We start from the raw sequence: 18,706 nt of genomic DNA on the forward strand, positions 1-18,706 counted from the left end.
TAAATGCAGACAATGCCCTATTCAAATATATCCTGTTGTCATCATACCCAAACAAAGGTATTGCCAAGTTGATGCGTTGGTTACCTAAAGAAAATCAGGTCTGAGTCACAAGGTATTTATGTAAAATTTTGTGCAGTTTGTTATTTTTTTGGATTGATGCATAATGTATAGAAACCATAATGTTCTGCTATGAGTCATATCAGAATATGTTCCTAAATCTTCCTGTAAGTGATGCCGGCAAACAGACTTTAGAATGCAAGCTATGTTCTACACTTCTATGGACAGCTCAGTAGCACAGTGGTTAGCACTGTTGCTTCACAACGTCAGGGTCCCAGGTTCGATTCCCGGCTTGGGTCACTGTATGTGTGGAGTCTGCACGTTCTCCCCGTGTCTGCGTGGGTTTCCTCCGGGTGCTCCGGTTTCCTCCCACAAGTCCCGAAAGACGTCCTGTTAGGCAATTTGGACATTCTGAATTCTCCCTCAGTGTACCCGAACAGGCGCCGGAATATGGTGACTAGGGGCTTTTAACAGTAACTTCATTGCAGTGTTAATGTGAGCCTACTTGCAACAACAAAGATTATTATTATTACAAATTAATCAGCTGTTTGACACTAGCCTCATACGGTGAAACAAATGTTTTTGCCCACACCTGTGAATAGCAAGGATTGAAGTAATTATCAAATTTCCAGGCTCAATCACCTTGAGGAAATCAGAATTTAAATACTGGTCTCAAGTAATGGTGTTTCTGAATTCTTTAATATGTTCTTAAAGACAGCTCCAGGTGTTATCAGTTCTAACACCTGTCACCACACTTATCTGGAATGGTTATTCATAGAATTTACAGTGCAGAAGGAGGCCATTTGGCCCATCGAGTCTGCACCGGCTCTTGGAAAGAGCACCCTACCCAAGGTCAACACCTCCACCCTATCCCCATAACCCAGTAACCCCACCCAACACTAAGGGCAATTTTGGACACTAAGGGCAATTTATCATGGCCAATCCACCTAACCTGTACATCTTTGGACTGTGGGAGGAAACCGGAGCACCCGGAGGAAACCCACGCACACACGGGGAGGATGTGCAGACTCCGCACAGACAGTGACCCAAGCCGGAATCGAACCTGGGACCCTGGAGCTGTGAAGCAATTGTGCTATCCACAAGGCTACTGTGCTGCCCCCAATTGATGGTGAAACCAATTGATCTGAATTGGACATAATCAAAATGAAATGGAATGGAATAGGCCACAATTGGAGCAATTTGGATCAGGTTATGGGTTTTGTAATCTAACTTCACTCAGTTCCAAATAATTTTGGGTCTCAGAAAAGGCACAAGATGCTGTTTCGCCCTGAGATTCAAAGCAGAGGACTTTCTGCCAAGATACTCGTCACTTTTGCAGGGATTTAAAATAGTTAATAGCCTGCATATGACTCAGTGGGTAATGGACTGGGACTGAGCCAGAGAGAGTACAATGTGTTGGCTTACATGATTACCGCAAGATATCAGTAGATGTTTTTACTGTTGCCAACAAAATCTCCATCAGAGGATGGGGGAAGAAATGTTTTAGAAATTAAACAGGGACGTAACCGGTGAATGTTTACAGAATTTACAGAGCAGAAGGTGGCCATTCGGCCCATCGAGTCTGCACCGGCTCTTGGAAAGAGCACCCTACCCAATGTTAATTGAAATTTGAAAGCAACATTCTTATAAGCAGTCGTGGGTGACCAGAATGTAAACTAACAGTTATAATGGCTGAGGGATAGAAAATAAGAGATAAGAGAAAGGCAGTTTTGCCATCAAATTTTATCCTTACTGTGGTCAATGAGGAGCACTGCCGTGATGAGTCAAAAGTAGTTTATTTCCTACTCGGAGTTAGGAAATACAGCAACCGGGATCGGCTTGAGGTGCTGGCTTCCTCTTGGACAACTTTTTGTCTGGGGGAGTTAACCTGCCCCACTCTTGGGCCCCCGCCCCTCAGCGGGGGGGGCTCGTTATCCACCAGCCCCACAGGGAGATCGATCGGGTAGTCCCACTGGTCTCGTGGGGGTTATAACAATCCTCTGAGCACTCTGACTCTCCCAGCTGTTGTAAGGTTGTTTGTTACCTCATGAGGAGTGAATAGGGGAGGGGGAGGGGGGGATTCAGCATTCAGCTCAAGCCTTAATAAAGTAACTTATGTAAAACTACTCTAGTGGCGTGCTAACTATTTAGTTTTAAGAGGTATCATCGCTGAACGCCCCCTTCAAAGAGGTCTGGAAACTTTCGTAGTTGAACAATAATTGTTCACTCATAACATTACTAATTTTATCCTCTTTATATTCATAAATACAGGACTCTCTTCATACCAACGTCTCTCAGACTCACTGACACACTCTGCTTTCCCAACGCGACTCCCTGCATCATAATGTGGGCGTTACTGTTTCCCCAGGTCCCACATAACCCGTACGGTACTGAACACCCTCGTGCTGCACCAACCAAGATCTGACCTGGATTTACAATGTCCGTAATACTCCTTTCCTTGGCAGATTAGATTTCCTTTTTGATATTCTTTCTAATTTTTGGACTAAATTTGACATTTTATTCAGTGTAAATGTTTCTCCTTCGCTCCGGGAAGTGTGACTCAACATGAGGTCATATTCCAGGTGCATCTTGTTTGTATCCTTCACAGGGTTGATATTCCTCAGCAGTGAATTTACCATCGGATCGATCTGTGAAGAATAACAGAACACAAGAATTAGTTGTCCGTGTAAGTCCATTAAGAACCAGATCAATTTTCCTCAACGCACTTGAGGTGTTATTAACACTTTCTCTTGGCAATATCCTTCGGGGCAAGGAGGGGGGCGTGAGCGGGGGAGACAATCTAATGCTACTGCAAAAGGTGAAAGGGGCAAAGTTGCCATGTTTCTTGTACTGGTGTAACTTAATGCCTGGAGAAGACGATGACCCTGTCAGTAGCAACTCCAGAAACTCCTACGAGTGGGACAATCCATTCTGTAAGTTGTGCCCTGGTGTCCCCAGGGCAGACTAGATGACAGAAGGCAGTCATAGCAATGTTATTGACTGGCATGTTCCCTGCAGCCAATAGTGGAGCAATTAAGATCGGGAGCTGGATTCTCCGGTCCCCCGGCCTTGGGGGGATTCTGTGATCCTGAGGCTAAGTGTTGACGCCGTCAGAAACGCCGTCGTGTTTCTCAACGGCGACAACACGGCCTCAGGATCAACAATTATGGCCCCTACAGAGGGCCAGCACGGCACTGGAGCGACCCATACCGCTCCTGCTGCTGATCCCGGCGCGGACCGGGCGCCACGAGGTCCGCCCATTTGCAGTGGCACCTGCGCCAACCCGCGCATGTGCAGCGGCTCCCTTCTCCGTGCCGGCCCCAACGCAGCATGGCGTAGGGCTACGGGGACGGCGTGGAAGAAAGTAGGCCCCCAGCCCGAGTGGCCCGTCCGCCGATCGGGGCCTGATCGCGGGCCAGGCCACATCGGAGGGCCCCCCCATTGGGGCACCCCCCCAGAGATGCACTGCCGGCGGGAACAGAGAATCCCAACATTCGGAGAATAGCAGCCCGGGAATGCTCAAGATGTAAGAATTAGAGACTGCAGCAATCTCAGAGGGTTGAGAGGCCATAGGAGAATTGATAATAAGAACGAAGAATAAGGGCAGCACGGTGGAGGGCAGCACGGTGAGGCAGTGGTTAGCACTGCGGCCTCACGGCACCGAGGTCCCAGGTTCGATCCCGGCTCTGGGTCACTGTCTGTGTGGAGTTTGCACATTCTCCCCGTGTCTGCGTGGGTTTCGCCCACACAACCCAAAGATGTGCAGGGTATGTGGATTGGCCACGCTAAATTGCCCCTTAATTGGAAAAAATAATTGGGTACTCTAAAATTAATAAAAACTAAATCAGAACAAAGAGCAATACAGCACAGGAACAGTCCCAACGCTGTGCCGATCACAATACCTGTCTACAATCATAGACTTTACAGTGCAGAAGGAGGCCATTTGGCCCATCAAGTCTGCACCGGCCCTTGGATAGAGCACCCTACCCAAGCCCACACCTCCACCCTATCCCCGTAACCCAGTAACCCCACCCAACCTTTTTGGACAATAAGGGGCAATTTAACATAGGTAATCCGCCTAACCTGCACATCTTTGGACTGTGGGAGGAAACCGGAGCACCCAGAGGAAACCCACGCACACACGGGGAGAACGTGCAGACTCCGCACAGACAGTGACCCAAGCCGGGATTCGAACCTGTGACCCTGGAGCTGTGAAACAACTGTGCTAATCACTGTGCTACCGTGCTGCCCTTCGAAACTAAAATCTTCTTCACTTCGGGGGTCCATATCCCTCTCTTCCTATCCTATTCATTCATTTGTCAAGACGCCTCTTGAATGTTGCTATCGTATCCGCTTGCACCACCTCCTCTGGCAGCGAGTTCCAGACACCCACTACCCTCTGTGTAAAAGCCCTCCCTCGCACATCTTCTCTAAACTTTGCCCCTTGCACCTTAAACCTATGTCCCCTCATAATTGACTTTTCCACCCTGGCAAAAAGCTTCTGACTGTCCACTCTGTCCTTGCCACTCATAATTTTGTAAATGTCCAGCAGGTCACTCCTCAACCTTCATCGTTCCAGTGAAAACAATCCGAGTTTATCCAACCTCTCCTCATAGCTAATACCCTCCAGACCAGGCAACATCCTGGTAAACCTCTTCTGTACTCTCTCCAAAGCCTCCACACCCTTCTGGTAGTGTGGTGACAATGAGGATGAGAATATTAAAAGATGTTGTTTGACCAGGAACCAATATAAGTTACTGAGCACAGGGTGATAAGAGAAATGGGACTTGCTAAGTGTTAAAGCACCGGGCAGCAGGAATGACTTACGTTTACAGTACAATGTGAGAGGTCTGCCAAGGGTCCATTGCAATGGCCAAGTTTAGATGGACCAAATGCATGAGAGGGTTTCAGCAGTGATGAACTGAGACAGAGGCGAAGACAGGCAATACTCCAAAGGTGAAGTTAGGCAGTCTTAGCAATGGTGCAAGCATGTGGTTGGAAGCTCTTCTTAGGGTCATAGAACATACAGTGCAGAAGGAGGCCATTCAGCCCATTGAGTCTGCACCGACCCATTTAAGCCCTCACTTCCACCCTATCCCTGTAACCCAATAACCCCTCCGCACCTTTTTGGTCACTAAGGGCAGTTTATCATGGCCAATCCACCTAACCTGCACGTCTTTGGACTGTGGGAGGAAACCGGAGCACCCGGAGGAAACCCACGCAGACACGGGGAGAACGTGCAGACTCCACACAGACAGTGACCCAGCGGGGAATCGAACCTGGGACCCTGGCGCTGTGAAGCCACAGTGGTAGGGTCAAATGTGACAACAAACTGGTTTGATCTCAGACTGTTATCAGGTAGAGGGATGGTGCTTGAGAACAAAAAAGAAAATTACCAGACCAGGCATCACAGCAAGACCATGAATGGTGCTGGCACCAGCCACAATTGTACAGACAACAAGTTGTATGGAATTGGAGTACAGTCATCGCACCGAGAGAACTATGTTATAGTCATTGCCAGGAATCTATGTTTCTCTTTCAGTCAGATAATTGCCCATTGCCTCGAGTGAGTTCGTTGACTAAGGGCAAGTCATCAGGATGAGTGAGTAGATTGAAATCCACCACCACTTTGGGTGATCCTATCAATGCTTTTTCACATTATTTCACAATCCATGTGGTTTTCCTGTGAAAATCCAGAACTATTAGCTTTATCTGCTGCCACTTATAATTTTGGGCTAATGGTGACTGAAGGAATCAACATTTGGGCAACATGGTAGCATTGTGGATAGCACAATTGCTTCACAGCTCCAAGGTCCCAGGTTCGATTCCGGCTTGGGTCACTGTCTGTGCAGAGTCTGCACATCCTCCACGTGTGTGCCTGGGTTTCCTCCGGGTGCTCCGGTTTCCTCCCACAGTCCAAAGATGTGCAGGTTAGATGGAGTGGCCATGATAAATTGCCCTTAGTGTCCAAAATTGCCCTTATTGTTGGGTGGGGTTACTGGGTTATGGGGATATGATGGAGATGGGGATGGGGATAGGGTGGAGATGGGGATAGGGTGGAGATGGGGCTTGGGTAGGGTGCTCTTTCAAAGAGCCGGTGCAGACTCGATGGGCCGAATGGCCTCCTTCTGCACTGTAAATTCTATGATTCTATGAACATAAATTTCAGTTACCTGAGATTCTGGAGTTTTGATCATTCGCTTGGGATCAATTTCCTCAATTCTGTCTGCTTTCCCTGGAGAACTGAAAAGGGAGAGCCAATAGGGATTACAGCACTGCATTGTTCTCGTCCCACCGCTATCATCAAAAGAGACGGTGAGAGAAATTCCTAAACCCCTTAGGCACCCAAGAATGGAGTAAGTCAGAATACGTTAATGCCACAGGGGGAATGGGCAACACTTACCTGGGAGTGTGATAGAATTGTGCTCATCTTCTGATAGATTGAGGTCATTTGAAAGCCCTGGCAACTAATTGTGTTCCCTCTCTGGGACACGATGCAATCTTCGGAAACAGAAAATAGCACAGGAAGAGTATGCATCAGAGTGAAGTGAAGAAAGCTCCCCAAAGTTCCACTTTGTTAAGTTATTTTTGGCTTCCTGAGATATACTGAATAAATATGACCTGCATTTTCTGTTCAGTCAGTCCAACTCTCTGACATAGTTTAGTTGAATTAGCAGCTGGGAAAAAAGTGGCAACTTTACAGATGTTAAAGGGGCCTTTTTTTTAACAAGAAAGCAATATTTGATAAACCTTTCCAAGCTTATGAAATTTAAATGCCTCTTGAGGCAACTCTGGGTCCCTCCTGAACCTTCACCAATGGAAGCAATGGAAGCAAGCAGGCCCTCAGCATCTTAAGCCCTGAGGCAACTTCTATCACTGGCTGATAGAGTTTCATCTATTGTCAATCGTAGAACATAGAACATACAGTGCAGAAGGAGGCCATTCGGCCCTTCGAGTATGCACCAACCCACTTAAGCCCTCACTTCCACCCTATCCCCGTAACCCAATAACCCCTCCTAATCTTTTTGGTCACTAAGGGCAATTTATCATGGCCAATCCACCTAACCTGCACGTCTTTGGACTGTGGGAGGAAACCGGAGCACCCGGAGGAAACCCACGCAGACACGGGGAGAACGTGCAGTCTCCGCACAGACAGTGACCCAGCAGGGAATCGAACCTGGGACCCTGGCGCTGTGAAGCCACAATGCTATCCACTTGTGCTACCGTGCTGCCCAATCGTTTACATGCAGGGGAGTGAAGGTGTAGGGGCACAAAATGTTTGCATCTGGTGGGGCCCAAGGAAACTTCACTGGTAAGTCTTTGCGATGTTGACACGACAATGGACCACGTGGTCCTCTATGGCAGTCACAACTTAAATCCCCGAGAGGTAGATATACCTGAGCTGGTGTTGCAAGGATGAGAGTGAGCGATAATGTTTACTGCGAAACGTGAAGCATGTTTGGGCCACCAAGTGTTGGCAACACTTCCTGGGACCCAGCTAGAGAAAGAGAAGTTGCAATATTCCTTCATGACAATATGAATGGCTCATAGGCTTCAGTGAGTAAAGTAGGGTGACAGGAAAGTGTTTAAAAATGAAGTTATAAATCTCGTACCTTCCTGTCCAATCTGATTACCTGGGTCAAGGCCCTGAAATAGGTCACTCGTACTGTTTGGGTTGATTCCCTCATGTCATGCTCCATAAAGATCAGGCATAGTAATGTTTTGAAATACTATTAGACATTAGGAAGGGGGTTGGGGGGGTGGGGGGGGGGGGGGGAACATATGAGCCATGCACACTTTACAGAGCTAATTCACATCAGACCATGGTGAGTCAGCCAGCCTACCTTGGCTGACCTGCAGAGCCAACATACTTCAGAGAAAGTGCTAACTGGTCCATGTATTCAATTTAGCTTTTAGATTAAACTGCTTTTCCAGGTACTTTGTGCTGCTCAAGTGTGCAGAACATACCCTGAGATACAAAATGTTCACTAGTACACTTGCTGCAACAGCAGAAGCTTGCCGCCCTGGGTCATGCTCCCTACATTATTTCACACCAATTTCAATCATGGTCCTACAACCTACACGATCATTCCATTTCCCCCACTGTCTGTTTCATCCAGATGCCGTCCACTCCAAAGTACTGCCCACTTTGCATTTGACAAACTGCAGAGAATATGGTCCCAATTTACTTCTGGCACAACTTCCGTAGAGAAACATTGAAGACATGTAAGGCTTAAAATTCATTTGCTCTAGTTTTTAGGTGTGGAGGGTCACGATTCATGACCCCCCCCTCCCTCGGATATGGGAGCTGGGCACTATGTAAGTTCGATGCTCTCATCTTATCACTATCATTGTAGCATCCTCTGTAATGTTGTCCTCAGAGTACCTGGTGCAGCCAGAACTCTGTTTTTAAAGGCGGGCTGTGCCTCTTAAAGGGACAGTGGACTGAATAATATTTTCTGGAGTTTAAAAGATGGAAAATGGTTCACGAGAACAGAGCGTGACTCCAAGAGTAATAAAAATAGCAGGTGTTGGAAAAACCCGGCAGATCAAGCAGCACCTGTGAAAGGCGAAACAGAGTTAATGATTTGAGTCCAATGTGACTCTTAATCGGAAAGTGCCAAGGGAAGTCCATTGACAAACAAAGAACAAAGAAAAGTACAGCACAGGAACAGGCCCTTCGGCCCTCCGAGCCCGTGCCGACCATGCTGCCTGTCTAAACTAAAATCTTCTAAACATCCAGGGTCCGTATCCCTCTATTCCCATCCTATTCATGTATTTGTCAAGATGCCCCTTAAATGTCACTATCGTCCCTGCTTCCACCACCTCCTCCGGCAGCGAGTTCCAGGCACCCACTACCCTCTGCGTAAAAAACTTGCCTCGTACATCTTCTCTAAACTTTGCCCCTCGCACCTTAAACCTATGCTTCCTAGTAATTGACCCCTCTACCCTGGGGAAAAGCCTCTGACTATCCACTCTGTCTATGCCCCTCATAATTTTGTAGATCTCTATCAGGTCGTCTCTCAACCTCCGTCATTCCAGTGAGAACAAACCGAGTTTATTCAACTGCTCCTCAAAGCTAATGCCCTCCATACCAGGCAACATTCTGGTAAATCTCTTCTGCACCCTCTCTAAAGCCTCCACATCCTTCTGGTAGTGTGGTGACGAGAATTGAACACTATACTCCAAGTGTAGCCTAACCAAGGTTCTATACAGCTGCAACATGACTAGCCAATTCTTATACTCAATGCCCCGGCCAATGAAGGCAAGCATGCCGTATGCCTTCTTGACTACCTTCTCCACCTGTGTTGCCCCTTTCAGTGACCTGTGAACCTGTAAACCTAGATCTCTCTGACTTTCAATACTCTTGAGGGTTCTACCATTCACTGTATATTCCCTACCTGCATTAGACCTTCCAAAATGCATTACCTCACATTTGTCCAGATTAAACTCCATCTGCCATCTCTCCGCCCAAGTCTCCAAATGATCTAAATTCTGCTGTATCCTCTGACAGTCCTCATTGCTATCCGCAATTCCACCAACCTTTGTGTCGTCTGCAAACTTACTAATCAGACCAGTTACATTTTCCTCCAAATCATTTACATATACTATGAACAGCAAAGGTCCCAGCACTGATCCCTGCGGAACACCACTGGTCACATCCCTCCAATCAGAAAAGCACCCTTCCATTGCTACTCTCTGCCTTCTATGACTTAGCCAGTTCTGTATCCACCTTGCCAGCTCACCCCTGATCCTGTGTGACTTCACCTTTTGTACCAGTCTACCATGAGGGACCTTGTCAAAGGCCTTACTGAAGTCCATATAGACAACATCCACTACCCTACCTGCATCAATCATCTTTGTGACTTCCTCGAAAAACTCTATCAAGTTAGTGAGACACGACCTCCCCTTCACAAAACCATGCTGCCTCTCGCCAATATGTCCATTTGCTTCCAAATGGGAGTAGATCCTGTCTCAAAGAATTCTCTCCAGTAATTTCCCGACCACTGACGTAAGGCTCACCAGCCTGTAGTTCCCTGGATTATCCTTGCTACCCTTCTTAAACAAAGGAACAACAATGGCTATTCTCCAGTCCTCCGGGACATCACCTGAAGACAGTGAGGATCCAAAGATTTCTGTCAAGGCCTCAGCAATTTCCTCTCCAGGATACCTGAGGGTATTCATGGTTATTGAATACAGCTTCCATGACCTCTCTTCTCAATTGCTCAGCTCACGCGGTTTAATGTACCTCACCCTCGTCACTCCCAGCATCAACCCTGCCACTCAGGACTCATGCCAAACACCCAGAGATTCTACCTCATCCTCACACCCACCATTGTTACCAGCCTCATGCCCCTCTCTACTGCCGCATGCCTCTAGCTATTCAACTGTGTTAAACCTATCACCCAAGCACAGTACAACACAGTCACTGGCATTCTGTCCTGCCTCTCTGTAGCGCACAATGACTTACGAGAGAGACGAGTAGTGATGAAGTCGATGAGGCTTTATTAAGCGAGACTTGTCCCCAGCAGTTCAGCAACAGAATGAAGCGGCGGAGAGAAGCTCGGGTTCTTATACTCCGCCTTCAGGGCGGAGCCAGGAGTCAACAGCCAACCAGGACCCGGGATCTGTCAGCCAATAGCATCACGGCTTCACAGCCCCACATGACCCCTAATACATACCACCACATTCACCCCTTGTTAAAAAGGAACCTGGCGGGGTGGTGGTTCGCATGGTGGTAGGGGTTTACAAGGCTGGTCCTGGGAGGAAAATTTCGGGCATGTTACTACAGTTTTAGCCCTACACTGGGCTATGTACAAAGTTTGTGAAACTATTTACAATATTAGTAAGAGAAAATTTTTTTTTGTTACAATCCAACAACATTCTTGGTGTCATGCCGATGCCACGAGTCGAGCGGGCGGTCTGGTCTTCCTCGTCGATCGCCTCAGCCCCGGTGGTGGTGCAGGTGCTTGTTCCAGCGTTGTCATCTCCGGGAGCGTTTCGGTGTTTGTTTCTGTTTCACTCCTGGTCGGACACGGGAGGAGGACCGATCCTCCCGGGAAGGGGGCGGTCGCGGGGTGCGCCGGTGGCAGGGAGGGGATGATCGGTGTCGGGGGGGAGTGTGCGTTGCCGGCGGGTGCCAGGTCTCGCAGGGAGACCGTGTCCTGTCGGCCGTCGGGGTACGCCACGTAGGCGTACTGCGGGTTCGCGTGGAGAAGGTGAACCCTCTCGACCAACAGGTCCGATTTGTGCGCCCGCACATGTTTCCGGAGCAAGGTGGGTCCTGGGGCCGCCAGCCAGGTCGGCAGCGACGTTCCGGAGGAGGACTTCCTGGGGAAGACAAGGAGGCGCTCATGAGGCGTTTGGTTAGTGGTGGTACACAGCAGCGACCAGATGGAGTGGAGAGCATCCGGGAGTACCTCCTGCCACCGGGAAACTGGGAGATCCCTGGACCGTAGGGCCAGCAGGACGGTCTTCCAGACCGTGCCGTTCTCCCTCTCTACTTGCCCGTTCCCCCGGGGTTTGTAGCTGGTCGTCCTGCTCGAGGCTATGCCCTTGCTGAGCAGGAACTGGCGCAGCTCGTCACTCATGAAGGAGGACCCCCTGTCGCTATGGATATACGCGGGGCAACCGAACAGTGTGAATATGGTGCCAAGGGCTTTAATGACTGTGGCCGCTGTCATGTCGGGGCAGGGGATGGCGAAGGGGAAACGAGAGTACTCGTCCACCACGTTCAGGAAGTATGCGTTGCAGTCAGTGGAGGGGAGGGGCCCTTTGAAATCCAGACTGAGGCGTTCAAAGGGGCGGGAAGCCTTGATCAGGTGGGCTCTATCCGGCCTGAAAAAGTGCGGTTTGCAGTCCGCGCAGATGTGGCAGTTACTGGTGAATGTACGGACCTCCTCCACAGAGTAGGGGAGGTTGCGGGACTTTATGAAATGGTAGAACCGAGTGACCCCCGGGTGGCAGAGGTCCTCGTGGAGGGCTTGGAGACGGTCTATTTGTGCGTTGGCACATGTGCCGCGGGATAGGGCATCGGACGGCTCGTTCAGCTTTCCGGGACGGTACAAGATCTCGTAGTTGAAGGTGGAGAGCTCGATCCTCCACCTTAAGATCTTGTCATTTTTAATTTTGCCCCGCTGTGCATTATCGAACATGAAGGCTACCGACCGTTGGTCGGTGAGGAGAGTGAATCTCCTGCCGGCCAGGTAATGCCTCCAATGTCGCACAGCTTCCACTATGGCTTGGGCTTCCTTTTCCACTGAGGAGTGGCGGATTTCTGAGGCGTGGAGGGTTCGGGAGAAAAAGGCCACGGGTCCGCCCGCTTGGTTAAGGGTGGCCGCCAGAGCTACGTCGGATGCGTCGCTCTCGACCTGGAAGGGGAGGGACTCGTCGATGGCGCGCATCGTGGCCTTTGCGATATCCGCTTTGATGCGGCTGAAGGCCTGGCGAGCCTCTGTCGACAGGGGGAAGGTACTGGTCTGTATTAGCGGGCGGGCCTTGTCTGCATACTGGGGGACCCACTGGGCGTAATATGAAAAGAACCCCAGGCAACGTTTCAGGGCTTTGGAGCAGTGGGGTAGGGGAAATTCCATAAGGGGGCGCATGCGTTCGGGGTCGGGGCCTATTATCCCATTGCGCATTACGTATCCCAGGATGGCCAACCGGTTTGTGCTAAAAACGCACTTTTCCTCGTTGTATGTGAGGTTCAAGGCGTTAGCGGTCTGGAGGAATTTTTGGAGGTTGGCGTCGTGGTCCTGCTGATCGTGGCCGCAGATGGTTACGTTGTCGAGATATGGGAACGTGGCCTGCAACCCGTGCTGGTCAACCATTCGGTCCATCTCCCGTTGGAAGACCGAGACCCCGGGCAAAATTCTCCCCCAACGGCGGGATGTCCGCCGACTGGCGCCAAAGCCGGCGCAAATCAGATGGGCATCGCGCCGGCAAAAAGGTGCGGAAGTCTCCGCATCTTTGGCGGCCTAGCCCCAACATTGAGGGGCTAGGCCGACGCCGGAGGGATTTCCGCCCCGCCAGCTGGCGGAAATGGCGTTTGTTGCCCCGCCAGCTGGCGCGGAAATGCGGCGCATGCGCGGGAGCGTCAGCGGCCGCTGTCAGTTTCCCCGCACATGCGCGGGAGCGTCAGCGGCCGCTGAAAGTTTCCCGCGCATGCGCAGTGGGGAGAGTCTCTTCTGCCTCCGCCATGGTGGAGGCCGTGGCGGAGGCGGAAGGGAAAGAGTGCCCCCACGGCACAGGCCCGCCCGCGGATCGGTGGGCCCCGTTCGCGGGCCAGGCCACCGTGGGGGCACCCCCCGGGGTCAGATCGCCCCGCGCCCCCCCCAGGACCCCGGAGCCCGCCCACGCCGCCTGGTCCCGCCGGTAAATACCAGGTTTGATTTACGTCGGCGGGACAGGCAATTCCTGGGCGGGACTTCGGCCCATCCGGGCCGGAGAATCCAGCGGGGGGTCCCGCCAACCGGCGCGGCTGGATTCCCGCCCCCGCCCAATCTCCGGGAGCGGAGACTTCGGCGGGGGCGGGGGCGGGATTCACGACGGCCAACGGCCATTCTCCGACCCGGCGGGGGGTCGGAGAATGACGCCCCCCGTTCGTGACACCAAATGGGACCCTTAGGAAGTGGTATAGATGCCCGTCTGCCTCGAAGGCTGTGTACTTGCGGTCACCTGGGCGGATGGGGAGCTGGTGGTAGGCGGACTTGAGGTCCACGGTGGAGAAAACCTTATACTGGGCAATCCAATTTACCATGTCAGATATGCGGGGGAGAGGGTACGCATCTAGCTGTGTGTACCTGTTGATGGTCTGGCTATAGGCTATGACCATCCTTTGCTTCTCCCTTGTCTTTACTACTACCGCCTGGGCTCTCCAGGGACTATTGCTGGCCTGGATTATGCCTTCCTTCAGCAACCGCTGGACTTCAGACCGAATAAATGTCCGGTCCTGGGCGCTGTACCGTCTGCTCCTAGTGGCGACGGGTTTGCAATCCGGGGTGAGGTTTGCAAACAAGGACGGCGGTTCAACCTTGAGAGTTGCGAGGCCGCAGATAGTGAGTGGGGGTATTGGGCCGCCGAATTGAAATGTTAGGCTCTGCAGGTTACACTGGAAATCTAATCCCAGTAATGTGGGCGCGCAGAGTTGGGGAAGGACGTAGAGCCTGTAGTTTTTAAACTCCCTCCCTTGCACCGTAACGGTCACTATGCAGAACCCTTTAATCTCTACGGAGTGGGATCCTGCAGCTAGGGAAATCTTTTGCGTACTTGGATGGATGGTCAGAAAACAGCGTCTTACCGTGTCTGGGTGAATGAAACTTTCGGTGCTCCCGGAGTCGATCAAGCAAGATGTCTCGTGTCCGTTGATCAGCACCGTTGTTGTCGTCGTCTGGAGCGTCCGGGGCCGTGATTGATCCAGAGTCACCGAAGCCAGTCGTGGTCGTAGTGTCGCGGCGTCTTCTTCGGACCCCATGGAGCCGTCGATGCTGGGGTCCATTGTTGTCATCCAACATGGCGGCGTCCATGAATCGCACGCGGCCGGGGGTGGACAAAATGGCCGCCCTCATGGATCGCACGTGGTCGGGGGTGGACAAAATGGCCACCCCCATGAATCGCACGTGGCTGGGGGTCACAAGATGGCGGTGGCCATCCTCCCCTCGTGGTGCCCGGGACCCAAAATGGCGGCGCCCGCGGGTCGCACATGGGGCGCTGGGGGGGGTTGGGGAGCGTTTGGGCTATGCTGGGCTCGTTCTTCTCCGGGGATTGCGGCGACCCCCCGGGACCGGCACACTGCCGCGTAATGGCCCTTCTTGCCGCAGCTTTTACAAATAGCTGCGCGGGCCGGGCAGCGCTGCCGGGGGTGTTTCGCTTGCCCGCAGAAATAGCAGCGGGCCCCCCCCGGGATGGTCTGGCGCTTTAACCGCGCAAGCCTGTGAGGGAGGGGGGGGGGCTTGTCGCGACGGGGGTCCACGGAGCCCAAGGGGCTGCTGCGCGGTCGGGGCCATAGGCGCGGGCGTTTTGCGAGGCCACATCTAGGGAAGCTGCAAGGGCTCGTGCCTCTGAGAGTCCTAACGACTCTCTTTCTAAAAGTCTTTGGCGGATTTGGGGAGAGTTCATACCTGCCACAAACGCATCGCGAATTAGCATGTCCGTGTGTTCGATCGCGTTCACCGGTGGGCAGCTGCAGCCCCGTCCCAAAATTAGCAGCGCGGCGTAGAATTCTTCTAGCGATTCTCCGGGACTTTGCCGTCTCGTTGCGAGTTGGTAGCACGCGTAGACCTGGTTCACGGGGCAAACGTAGATGCTCTTCAGTAATGCGAGCGCCGTCGGGAAATCCTCTGCGTCTTCTATGAGAGGGTAAATTTCCGGGATTACCCTCGAATGCAGGACCTGCATTTTCTGGTCTTCTGTGATCCGGCCGGGGGCCGTTCGGAGGTAGCCTTCAAAACATGCTTGCCAGTGTTTAAATACTGCTGCCGAGTTCGCTGCGTGGGGGCTGATCCGCAGGCACTCCGGGGCAATCCGGAGCTCCATAGTCCTTTAAGCTCGCTTAATAAATTGTAGCGCAGAATGACTTACGAGAGAGACGAGTAGTGATGAAGTCGATGAGGCTTTATTAAGCGAGACTTGTCCCCAGCAGTTCAGCAACAGAATGAAGCGGCGGGGAGAAGCTCGGGTTCATATACTCCGCCTTCAGGGCGGAGCCAGGAGTCAACAGCCAACCAGGACCCGGGATCTGTCAGCCAATAGCATCACGGCTTCACAGTTCCACATGACCCCTAATACATACTACCACACTCTCGAAGGACAAGAAGGGAGCAGAGCAAAGCTGGTGTTGGCGAGGAAGAGGGGGTTAGTGGTGGTCAAGGATGATGGCCCTGCAGAGGAGATGGTTCTCTGCAGCATGAGGCCAGTTGTAACAGAGCCCTGTAGCTGAGAGCAGCGAGGTGAATTTTTTGGCCCCTTTGCAACTTCTAGCTCACCCTGATCCTGAAATCTGACATGATGAACAAGCTACTAATGGTGTGACCATGGACCCCTTGCATCCCACCCGAATCCCCTCCCCATGTGCCAGCCTTCCCCTTCTGAATTCCCAGGAATAGCCACAGCTGCTCAAAGAGGAAAACAGCAACAGAACAGCACCAGTAAAGAGGTCCTGCCGCTTGATCTGTCACTCGCACCCACCAGCTTAGTTACTGGCACTGCACTTACTTTGCAACGTGGTAGGGTGTGGGGATCAACACTTGGTGAGCCATTGCAACACAAGTGAGCTGCAGGCAGGGCAGTTGTAAAGGGTGGTTCATGTAGCAGAGATTGCAGGTGAATCCTGCTGCACAGGATTCAGTTGAGGACCCTGATGGGCAGCATGCAGGAGGGCACTGATGGGCATGCATACTAATATGCCAGACAGCTTCCTGGCATTGCACTGCCAAGGAGCATGGAGGAGGCTGGCTCCATCTTGGCGGAGGGCATCATGCGGATCTTGCCTCTTCACAGCACCCGCTTGTCTTGTTGCAGACCCGCAGGCTCTGTCACTGCCGTCCCCATCCCTTGGGTAGCAGGTAACCCTGTAGGGGCGCAACAGCACACTCAGGAAAATACAGAAACCCGTCACAGACCTTGCAAAAACACCCCAGAGTATGTCCAGCCACTTTGCAATAGCAGGAATGATTCAAAATGCTCTTACCTGTAATTTTGGATCTTTAAGGATTGTCAGTGTTGGGCTCCCGTTGCAACTTAATTCTTGCTGCTCACAGAGAAATGTACAAATATCTGGATCTGCGAGGTCCAAATTTGACACCCTGACATTGCGTAGGCCGACTGGACGATGTCAGGTCAGTTTAGTGTTCCTTCACAGACGCTCAGCACACACTGGGGCCAGCAGCACAGGCACCATTCTGATGGGGGAGGTCACAAAAAAACTGCACTTGCAGTGACACCACAGAGATTAATTCCTTGCCAAGGATTGGAGATCACACAGTGAGCAGCAGAGAAAGATGCCAGAATCGTACAGGATACGGCGATGCTTATTTTTCCCTAGTTTGCGACCCATGCTTTGTCTGTGTGTGGGCAGCTCTAACAATTTTGCTCCGTCTGCAGATTCCCAGTTTGTGCAAAACAGCATGCACATGATTGGACTTGCACCAAGGGTGGGTAAGGTGAGGGGGAGGAAAGCTCATCCATCTGGGGGTGTGGATGAATGATGAGAATGAAGGACAAACATATAGAATGTAGAAAGCTTTGAGGACAAAGTGCAGACACCAGGAGCAGGGAGTTAACGACGGAAAAGATGGCAAGAATGAGATAAATAGTCTGTGCCCACCTCCAGCCGCTGGGGAAAATTGGAGCCACAATGGAAAGAAGGGATAGGTGGGAGGAATGGAAAGGACACAGTGAAACTGAAATATATACAGTACATTTACATCGCCTGGGCTTTTTACCCAAAGGAGAGAACAACAATTTTTCTATTTATAAAGGTTGGATATGTAACTGAATAGACCCACGAGCACCTGTACCCCTAGGGCTTTCAGCGTGAAATGTTCTAGTCACCAAAAACTTATTATTTAGTGTTTTCTAAAGGGCGAGGGTAGTGTGAGAAAAATTAAGGTGTGGTGCTGTGACTGTGTGCTAAAGATTGAACTCTGGGCATTTGGATATTGCAATATCTTGTGAGTTGGCCGATATCTCGTGCTGTACGTTTCCCAGCTCCTGTGCACTGCAACCTTTTCCCTGGCTTCACATTAATAGCATGAATACCAATGACGGATTTTTTGGAGCACTTTTCAGCAAGGCAACATTTCCAGCTGACCTTTCAATGCTGTGCATTTTAGAATCTCTGTAATTCAAGAAGCAAGATAAAGGTTAGAGCGTGCAGCGCATCATTTTGTATAGCCTCCCTCAGACATTAATTGACTGCCTGCTGGCTGTTTATCAGCTAATTATTGTGCTTTTTGAAATTAGTCCCGTATCTCCCATACAAAATCTGGATTTCTTTCAGCTATACACCTACTCAAAAGAGGAATTGTGCCAACTGGATGAACTATTGCATCTTTAACGTGACAGATTTTTATTCCCTGTTCGTTTCACTTTCTCCATGAAGCACGCCTGTGCGCTCACTTCTGTGATGTGGAAGGCAGTGGAATGAATCTCAATGACAGAAGAGACTGGTGTGATGCCTGCTTTTTCAGGTTTCTTAATGTCTAGTAGCACCACTGAGATAGAGGCAGTTCACCACAGGAGTGGTTGCTAGGTTTTGAAGTACTTTCTCACTGATTATTTCATACTCTTATATAAAGGGGAAGGCACCATGTCATTTTAAAGCCATTCTTGTGGTGATATGCATCACTGTATATACACAAGGGGTTAATGTAAATACACTACAACTAAGTAACCACTAGAGGGAGCACCAGAGCTGTCATGACATGCAGACATATAGCCAATGGGTCATTACAACAGGGCACAACCAATGTGTAATCAGGACACCCAGAGGTGGCATTACCACAAGGGGGCACTTCACAACCTATATAAAAGGACAGGGCACACATGCTCTGCCTCTTTCCACAGACAGACATCTAGAGAGTACATCAGGGTTGATCAGCAGCATCACACCCAGCACGTGGCTTAGCGCAAGGTTGGTAAAGATAGACTG

General features: G+C 50.9%; 1 long non-coding RNA gene across 1 annotated transcript; it reads right to left on the minus strand.

Moving 5' to 3' along the window:
* Positions 1-419: 419 nt before the first annotated feature.
* Positions 420-17,438, minus strand: LOC140394903 (uncharacterized). Its single transcript, XR_011936068.1, has 3 exons — positions 16,745-17,438; positions 6,231-6,300; positions 420-2,705 (listed from the first exon to the last, which is right to left on the minus strand). It is a non-coding gene; the product is annotated as an uncharacterized lncRNA (long non-coding RNA).
* Between the last annotated feature and the right edge of the window lie 1,268 nt (positions 17,439-18,706).

Source organism: Scyliorhinus torazame, chromosome 18, assembly GCF_047496885.1.
Source record: "Scyliorhinus torazame isolate Kashiwa2021f chromosome 18, sScyTor2.1, whole genome shotgun sequence".
Lineage (NCBI taxonomy): Eukaryota > Metazoa > Chordata > Chondrichthyes > Carcharhiniformes > Scyliorhinidae > Scyliorhinus > Scyliorhinus torazame.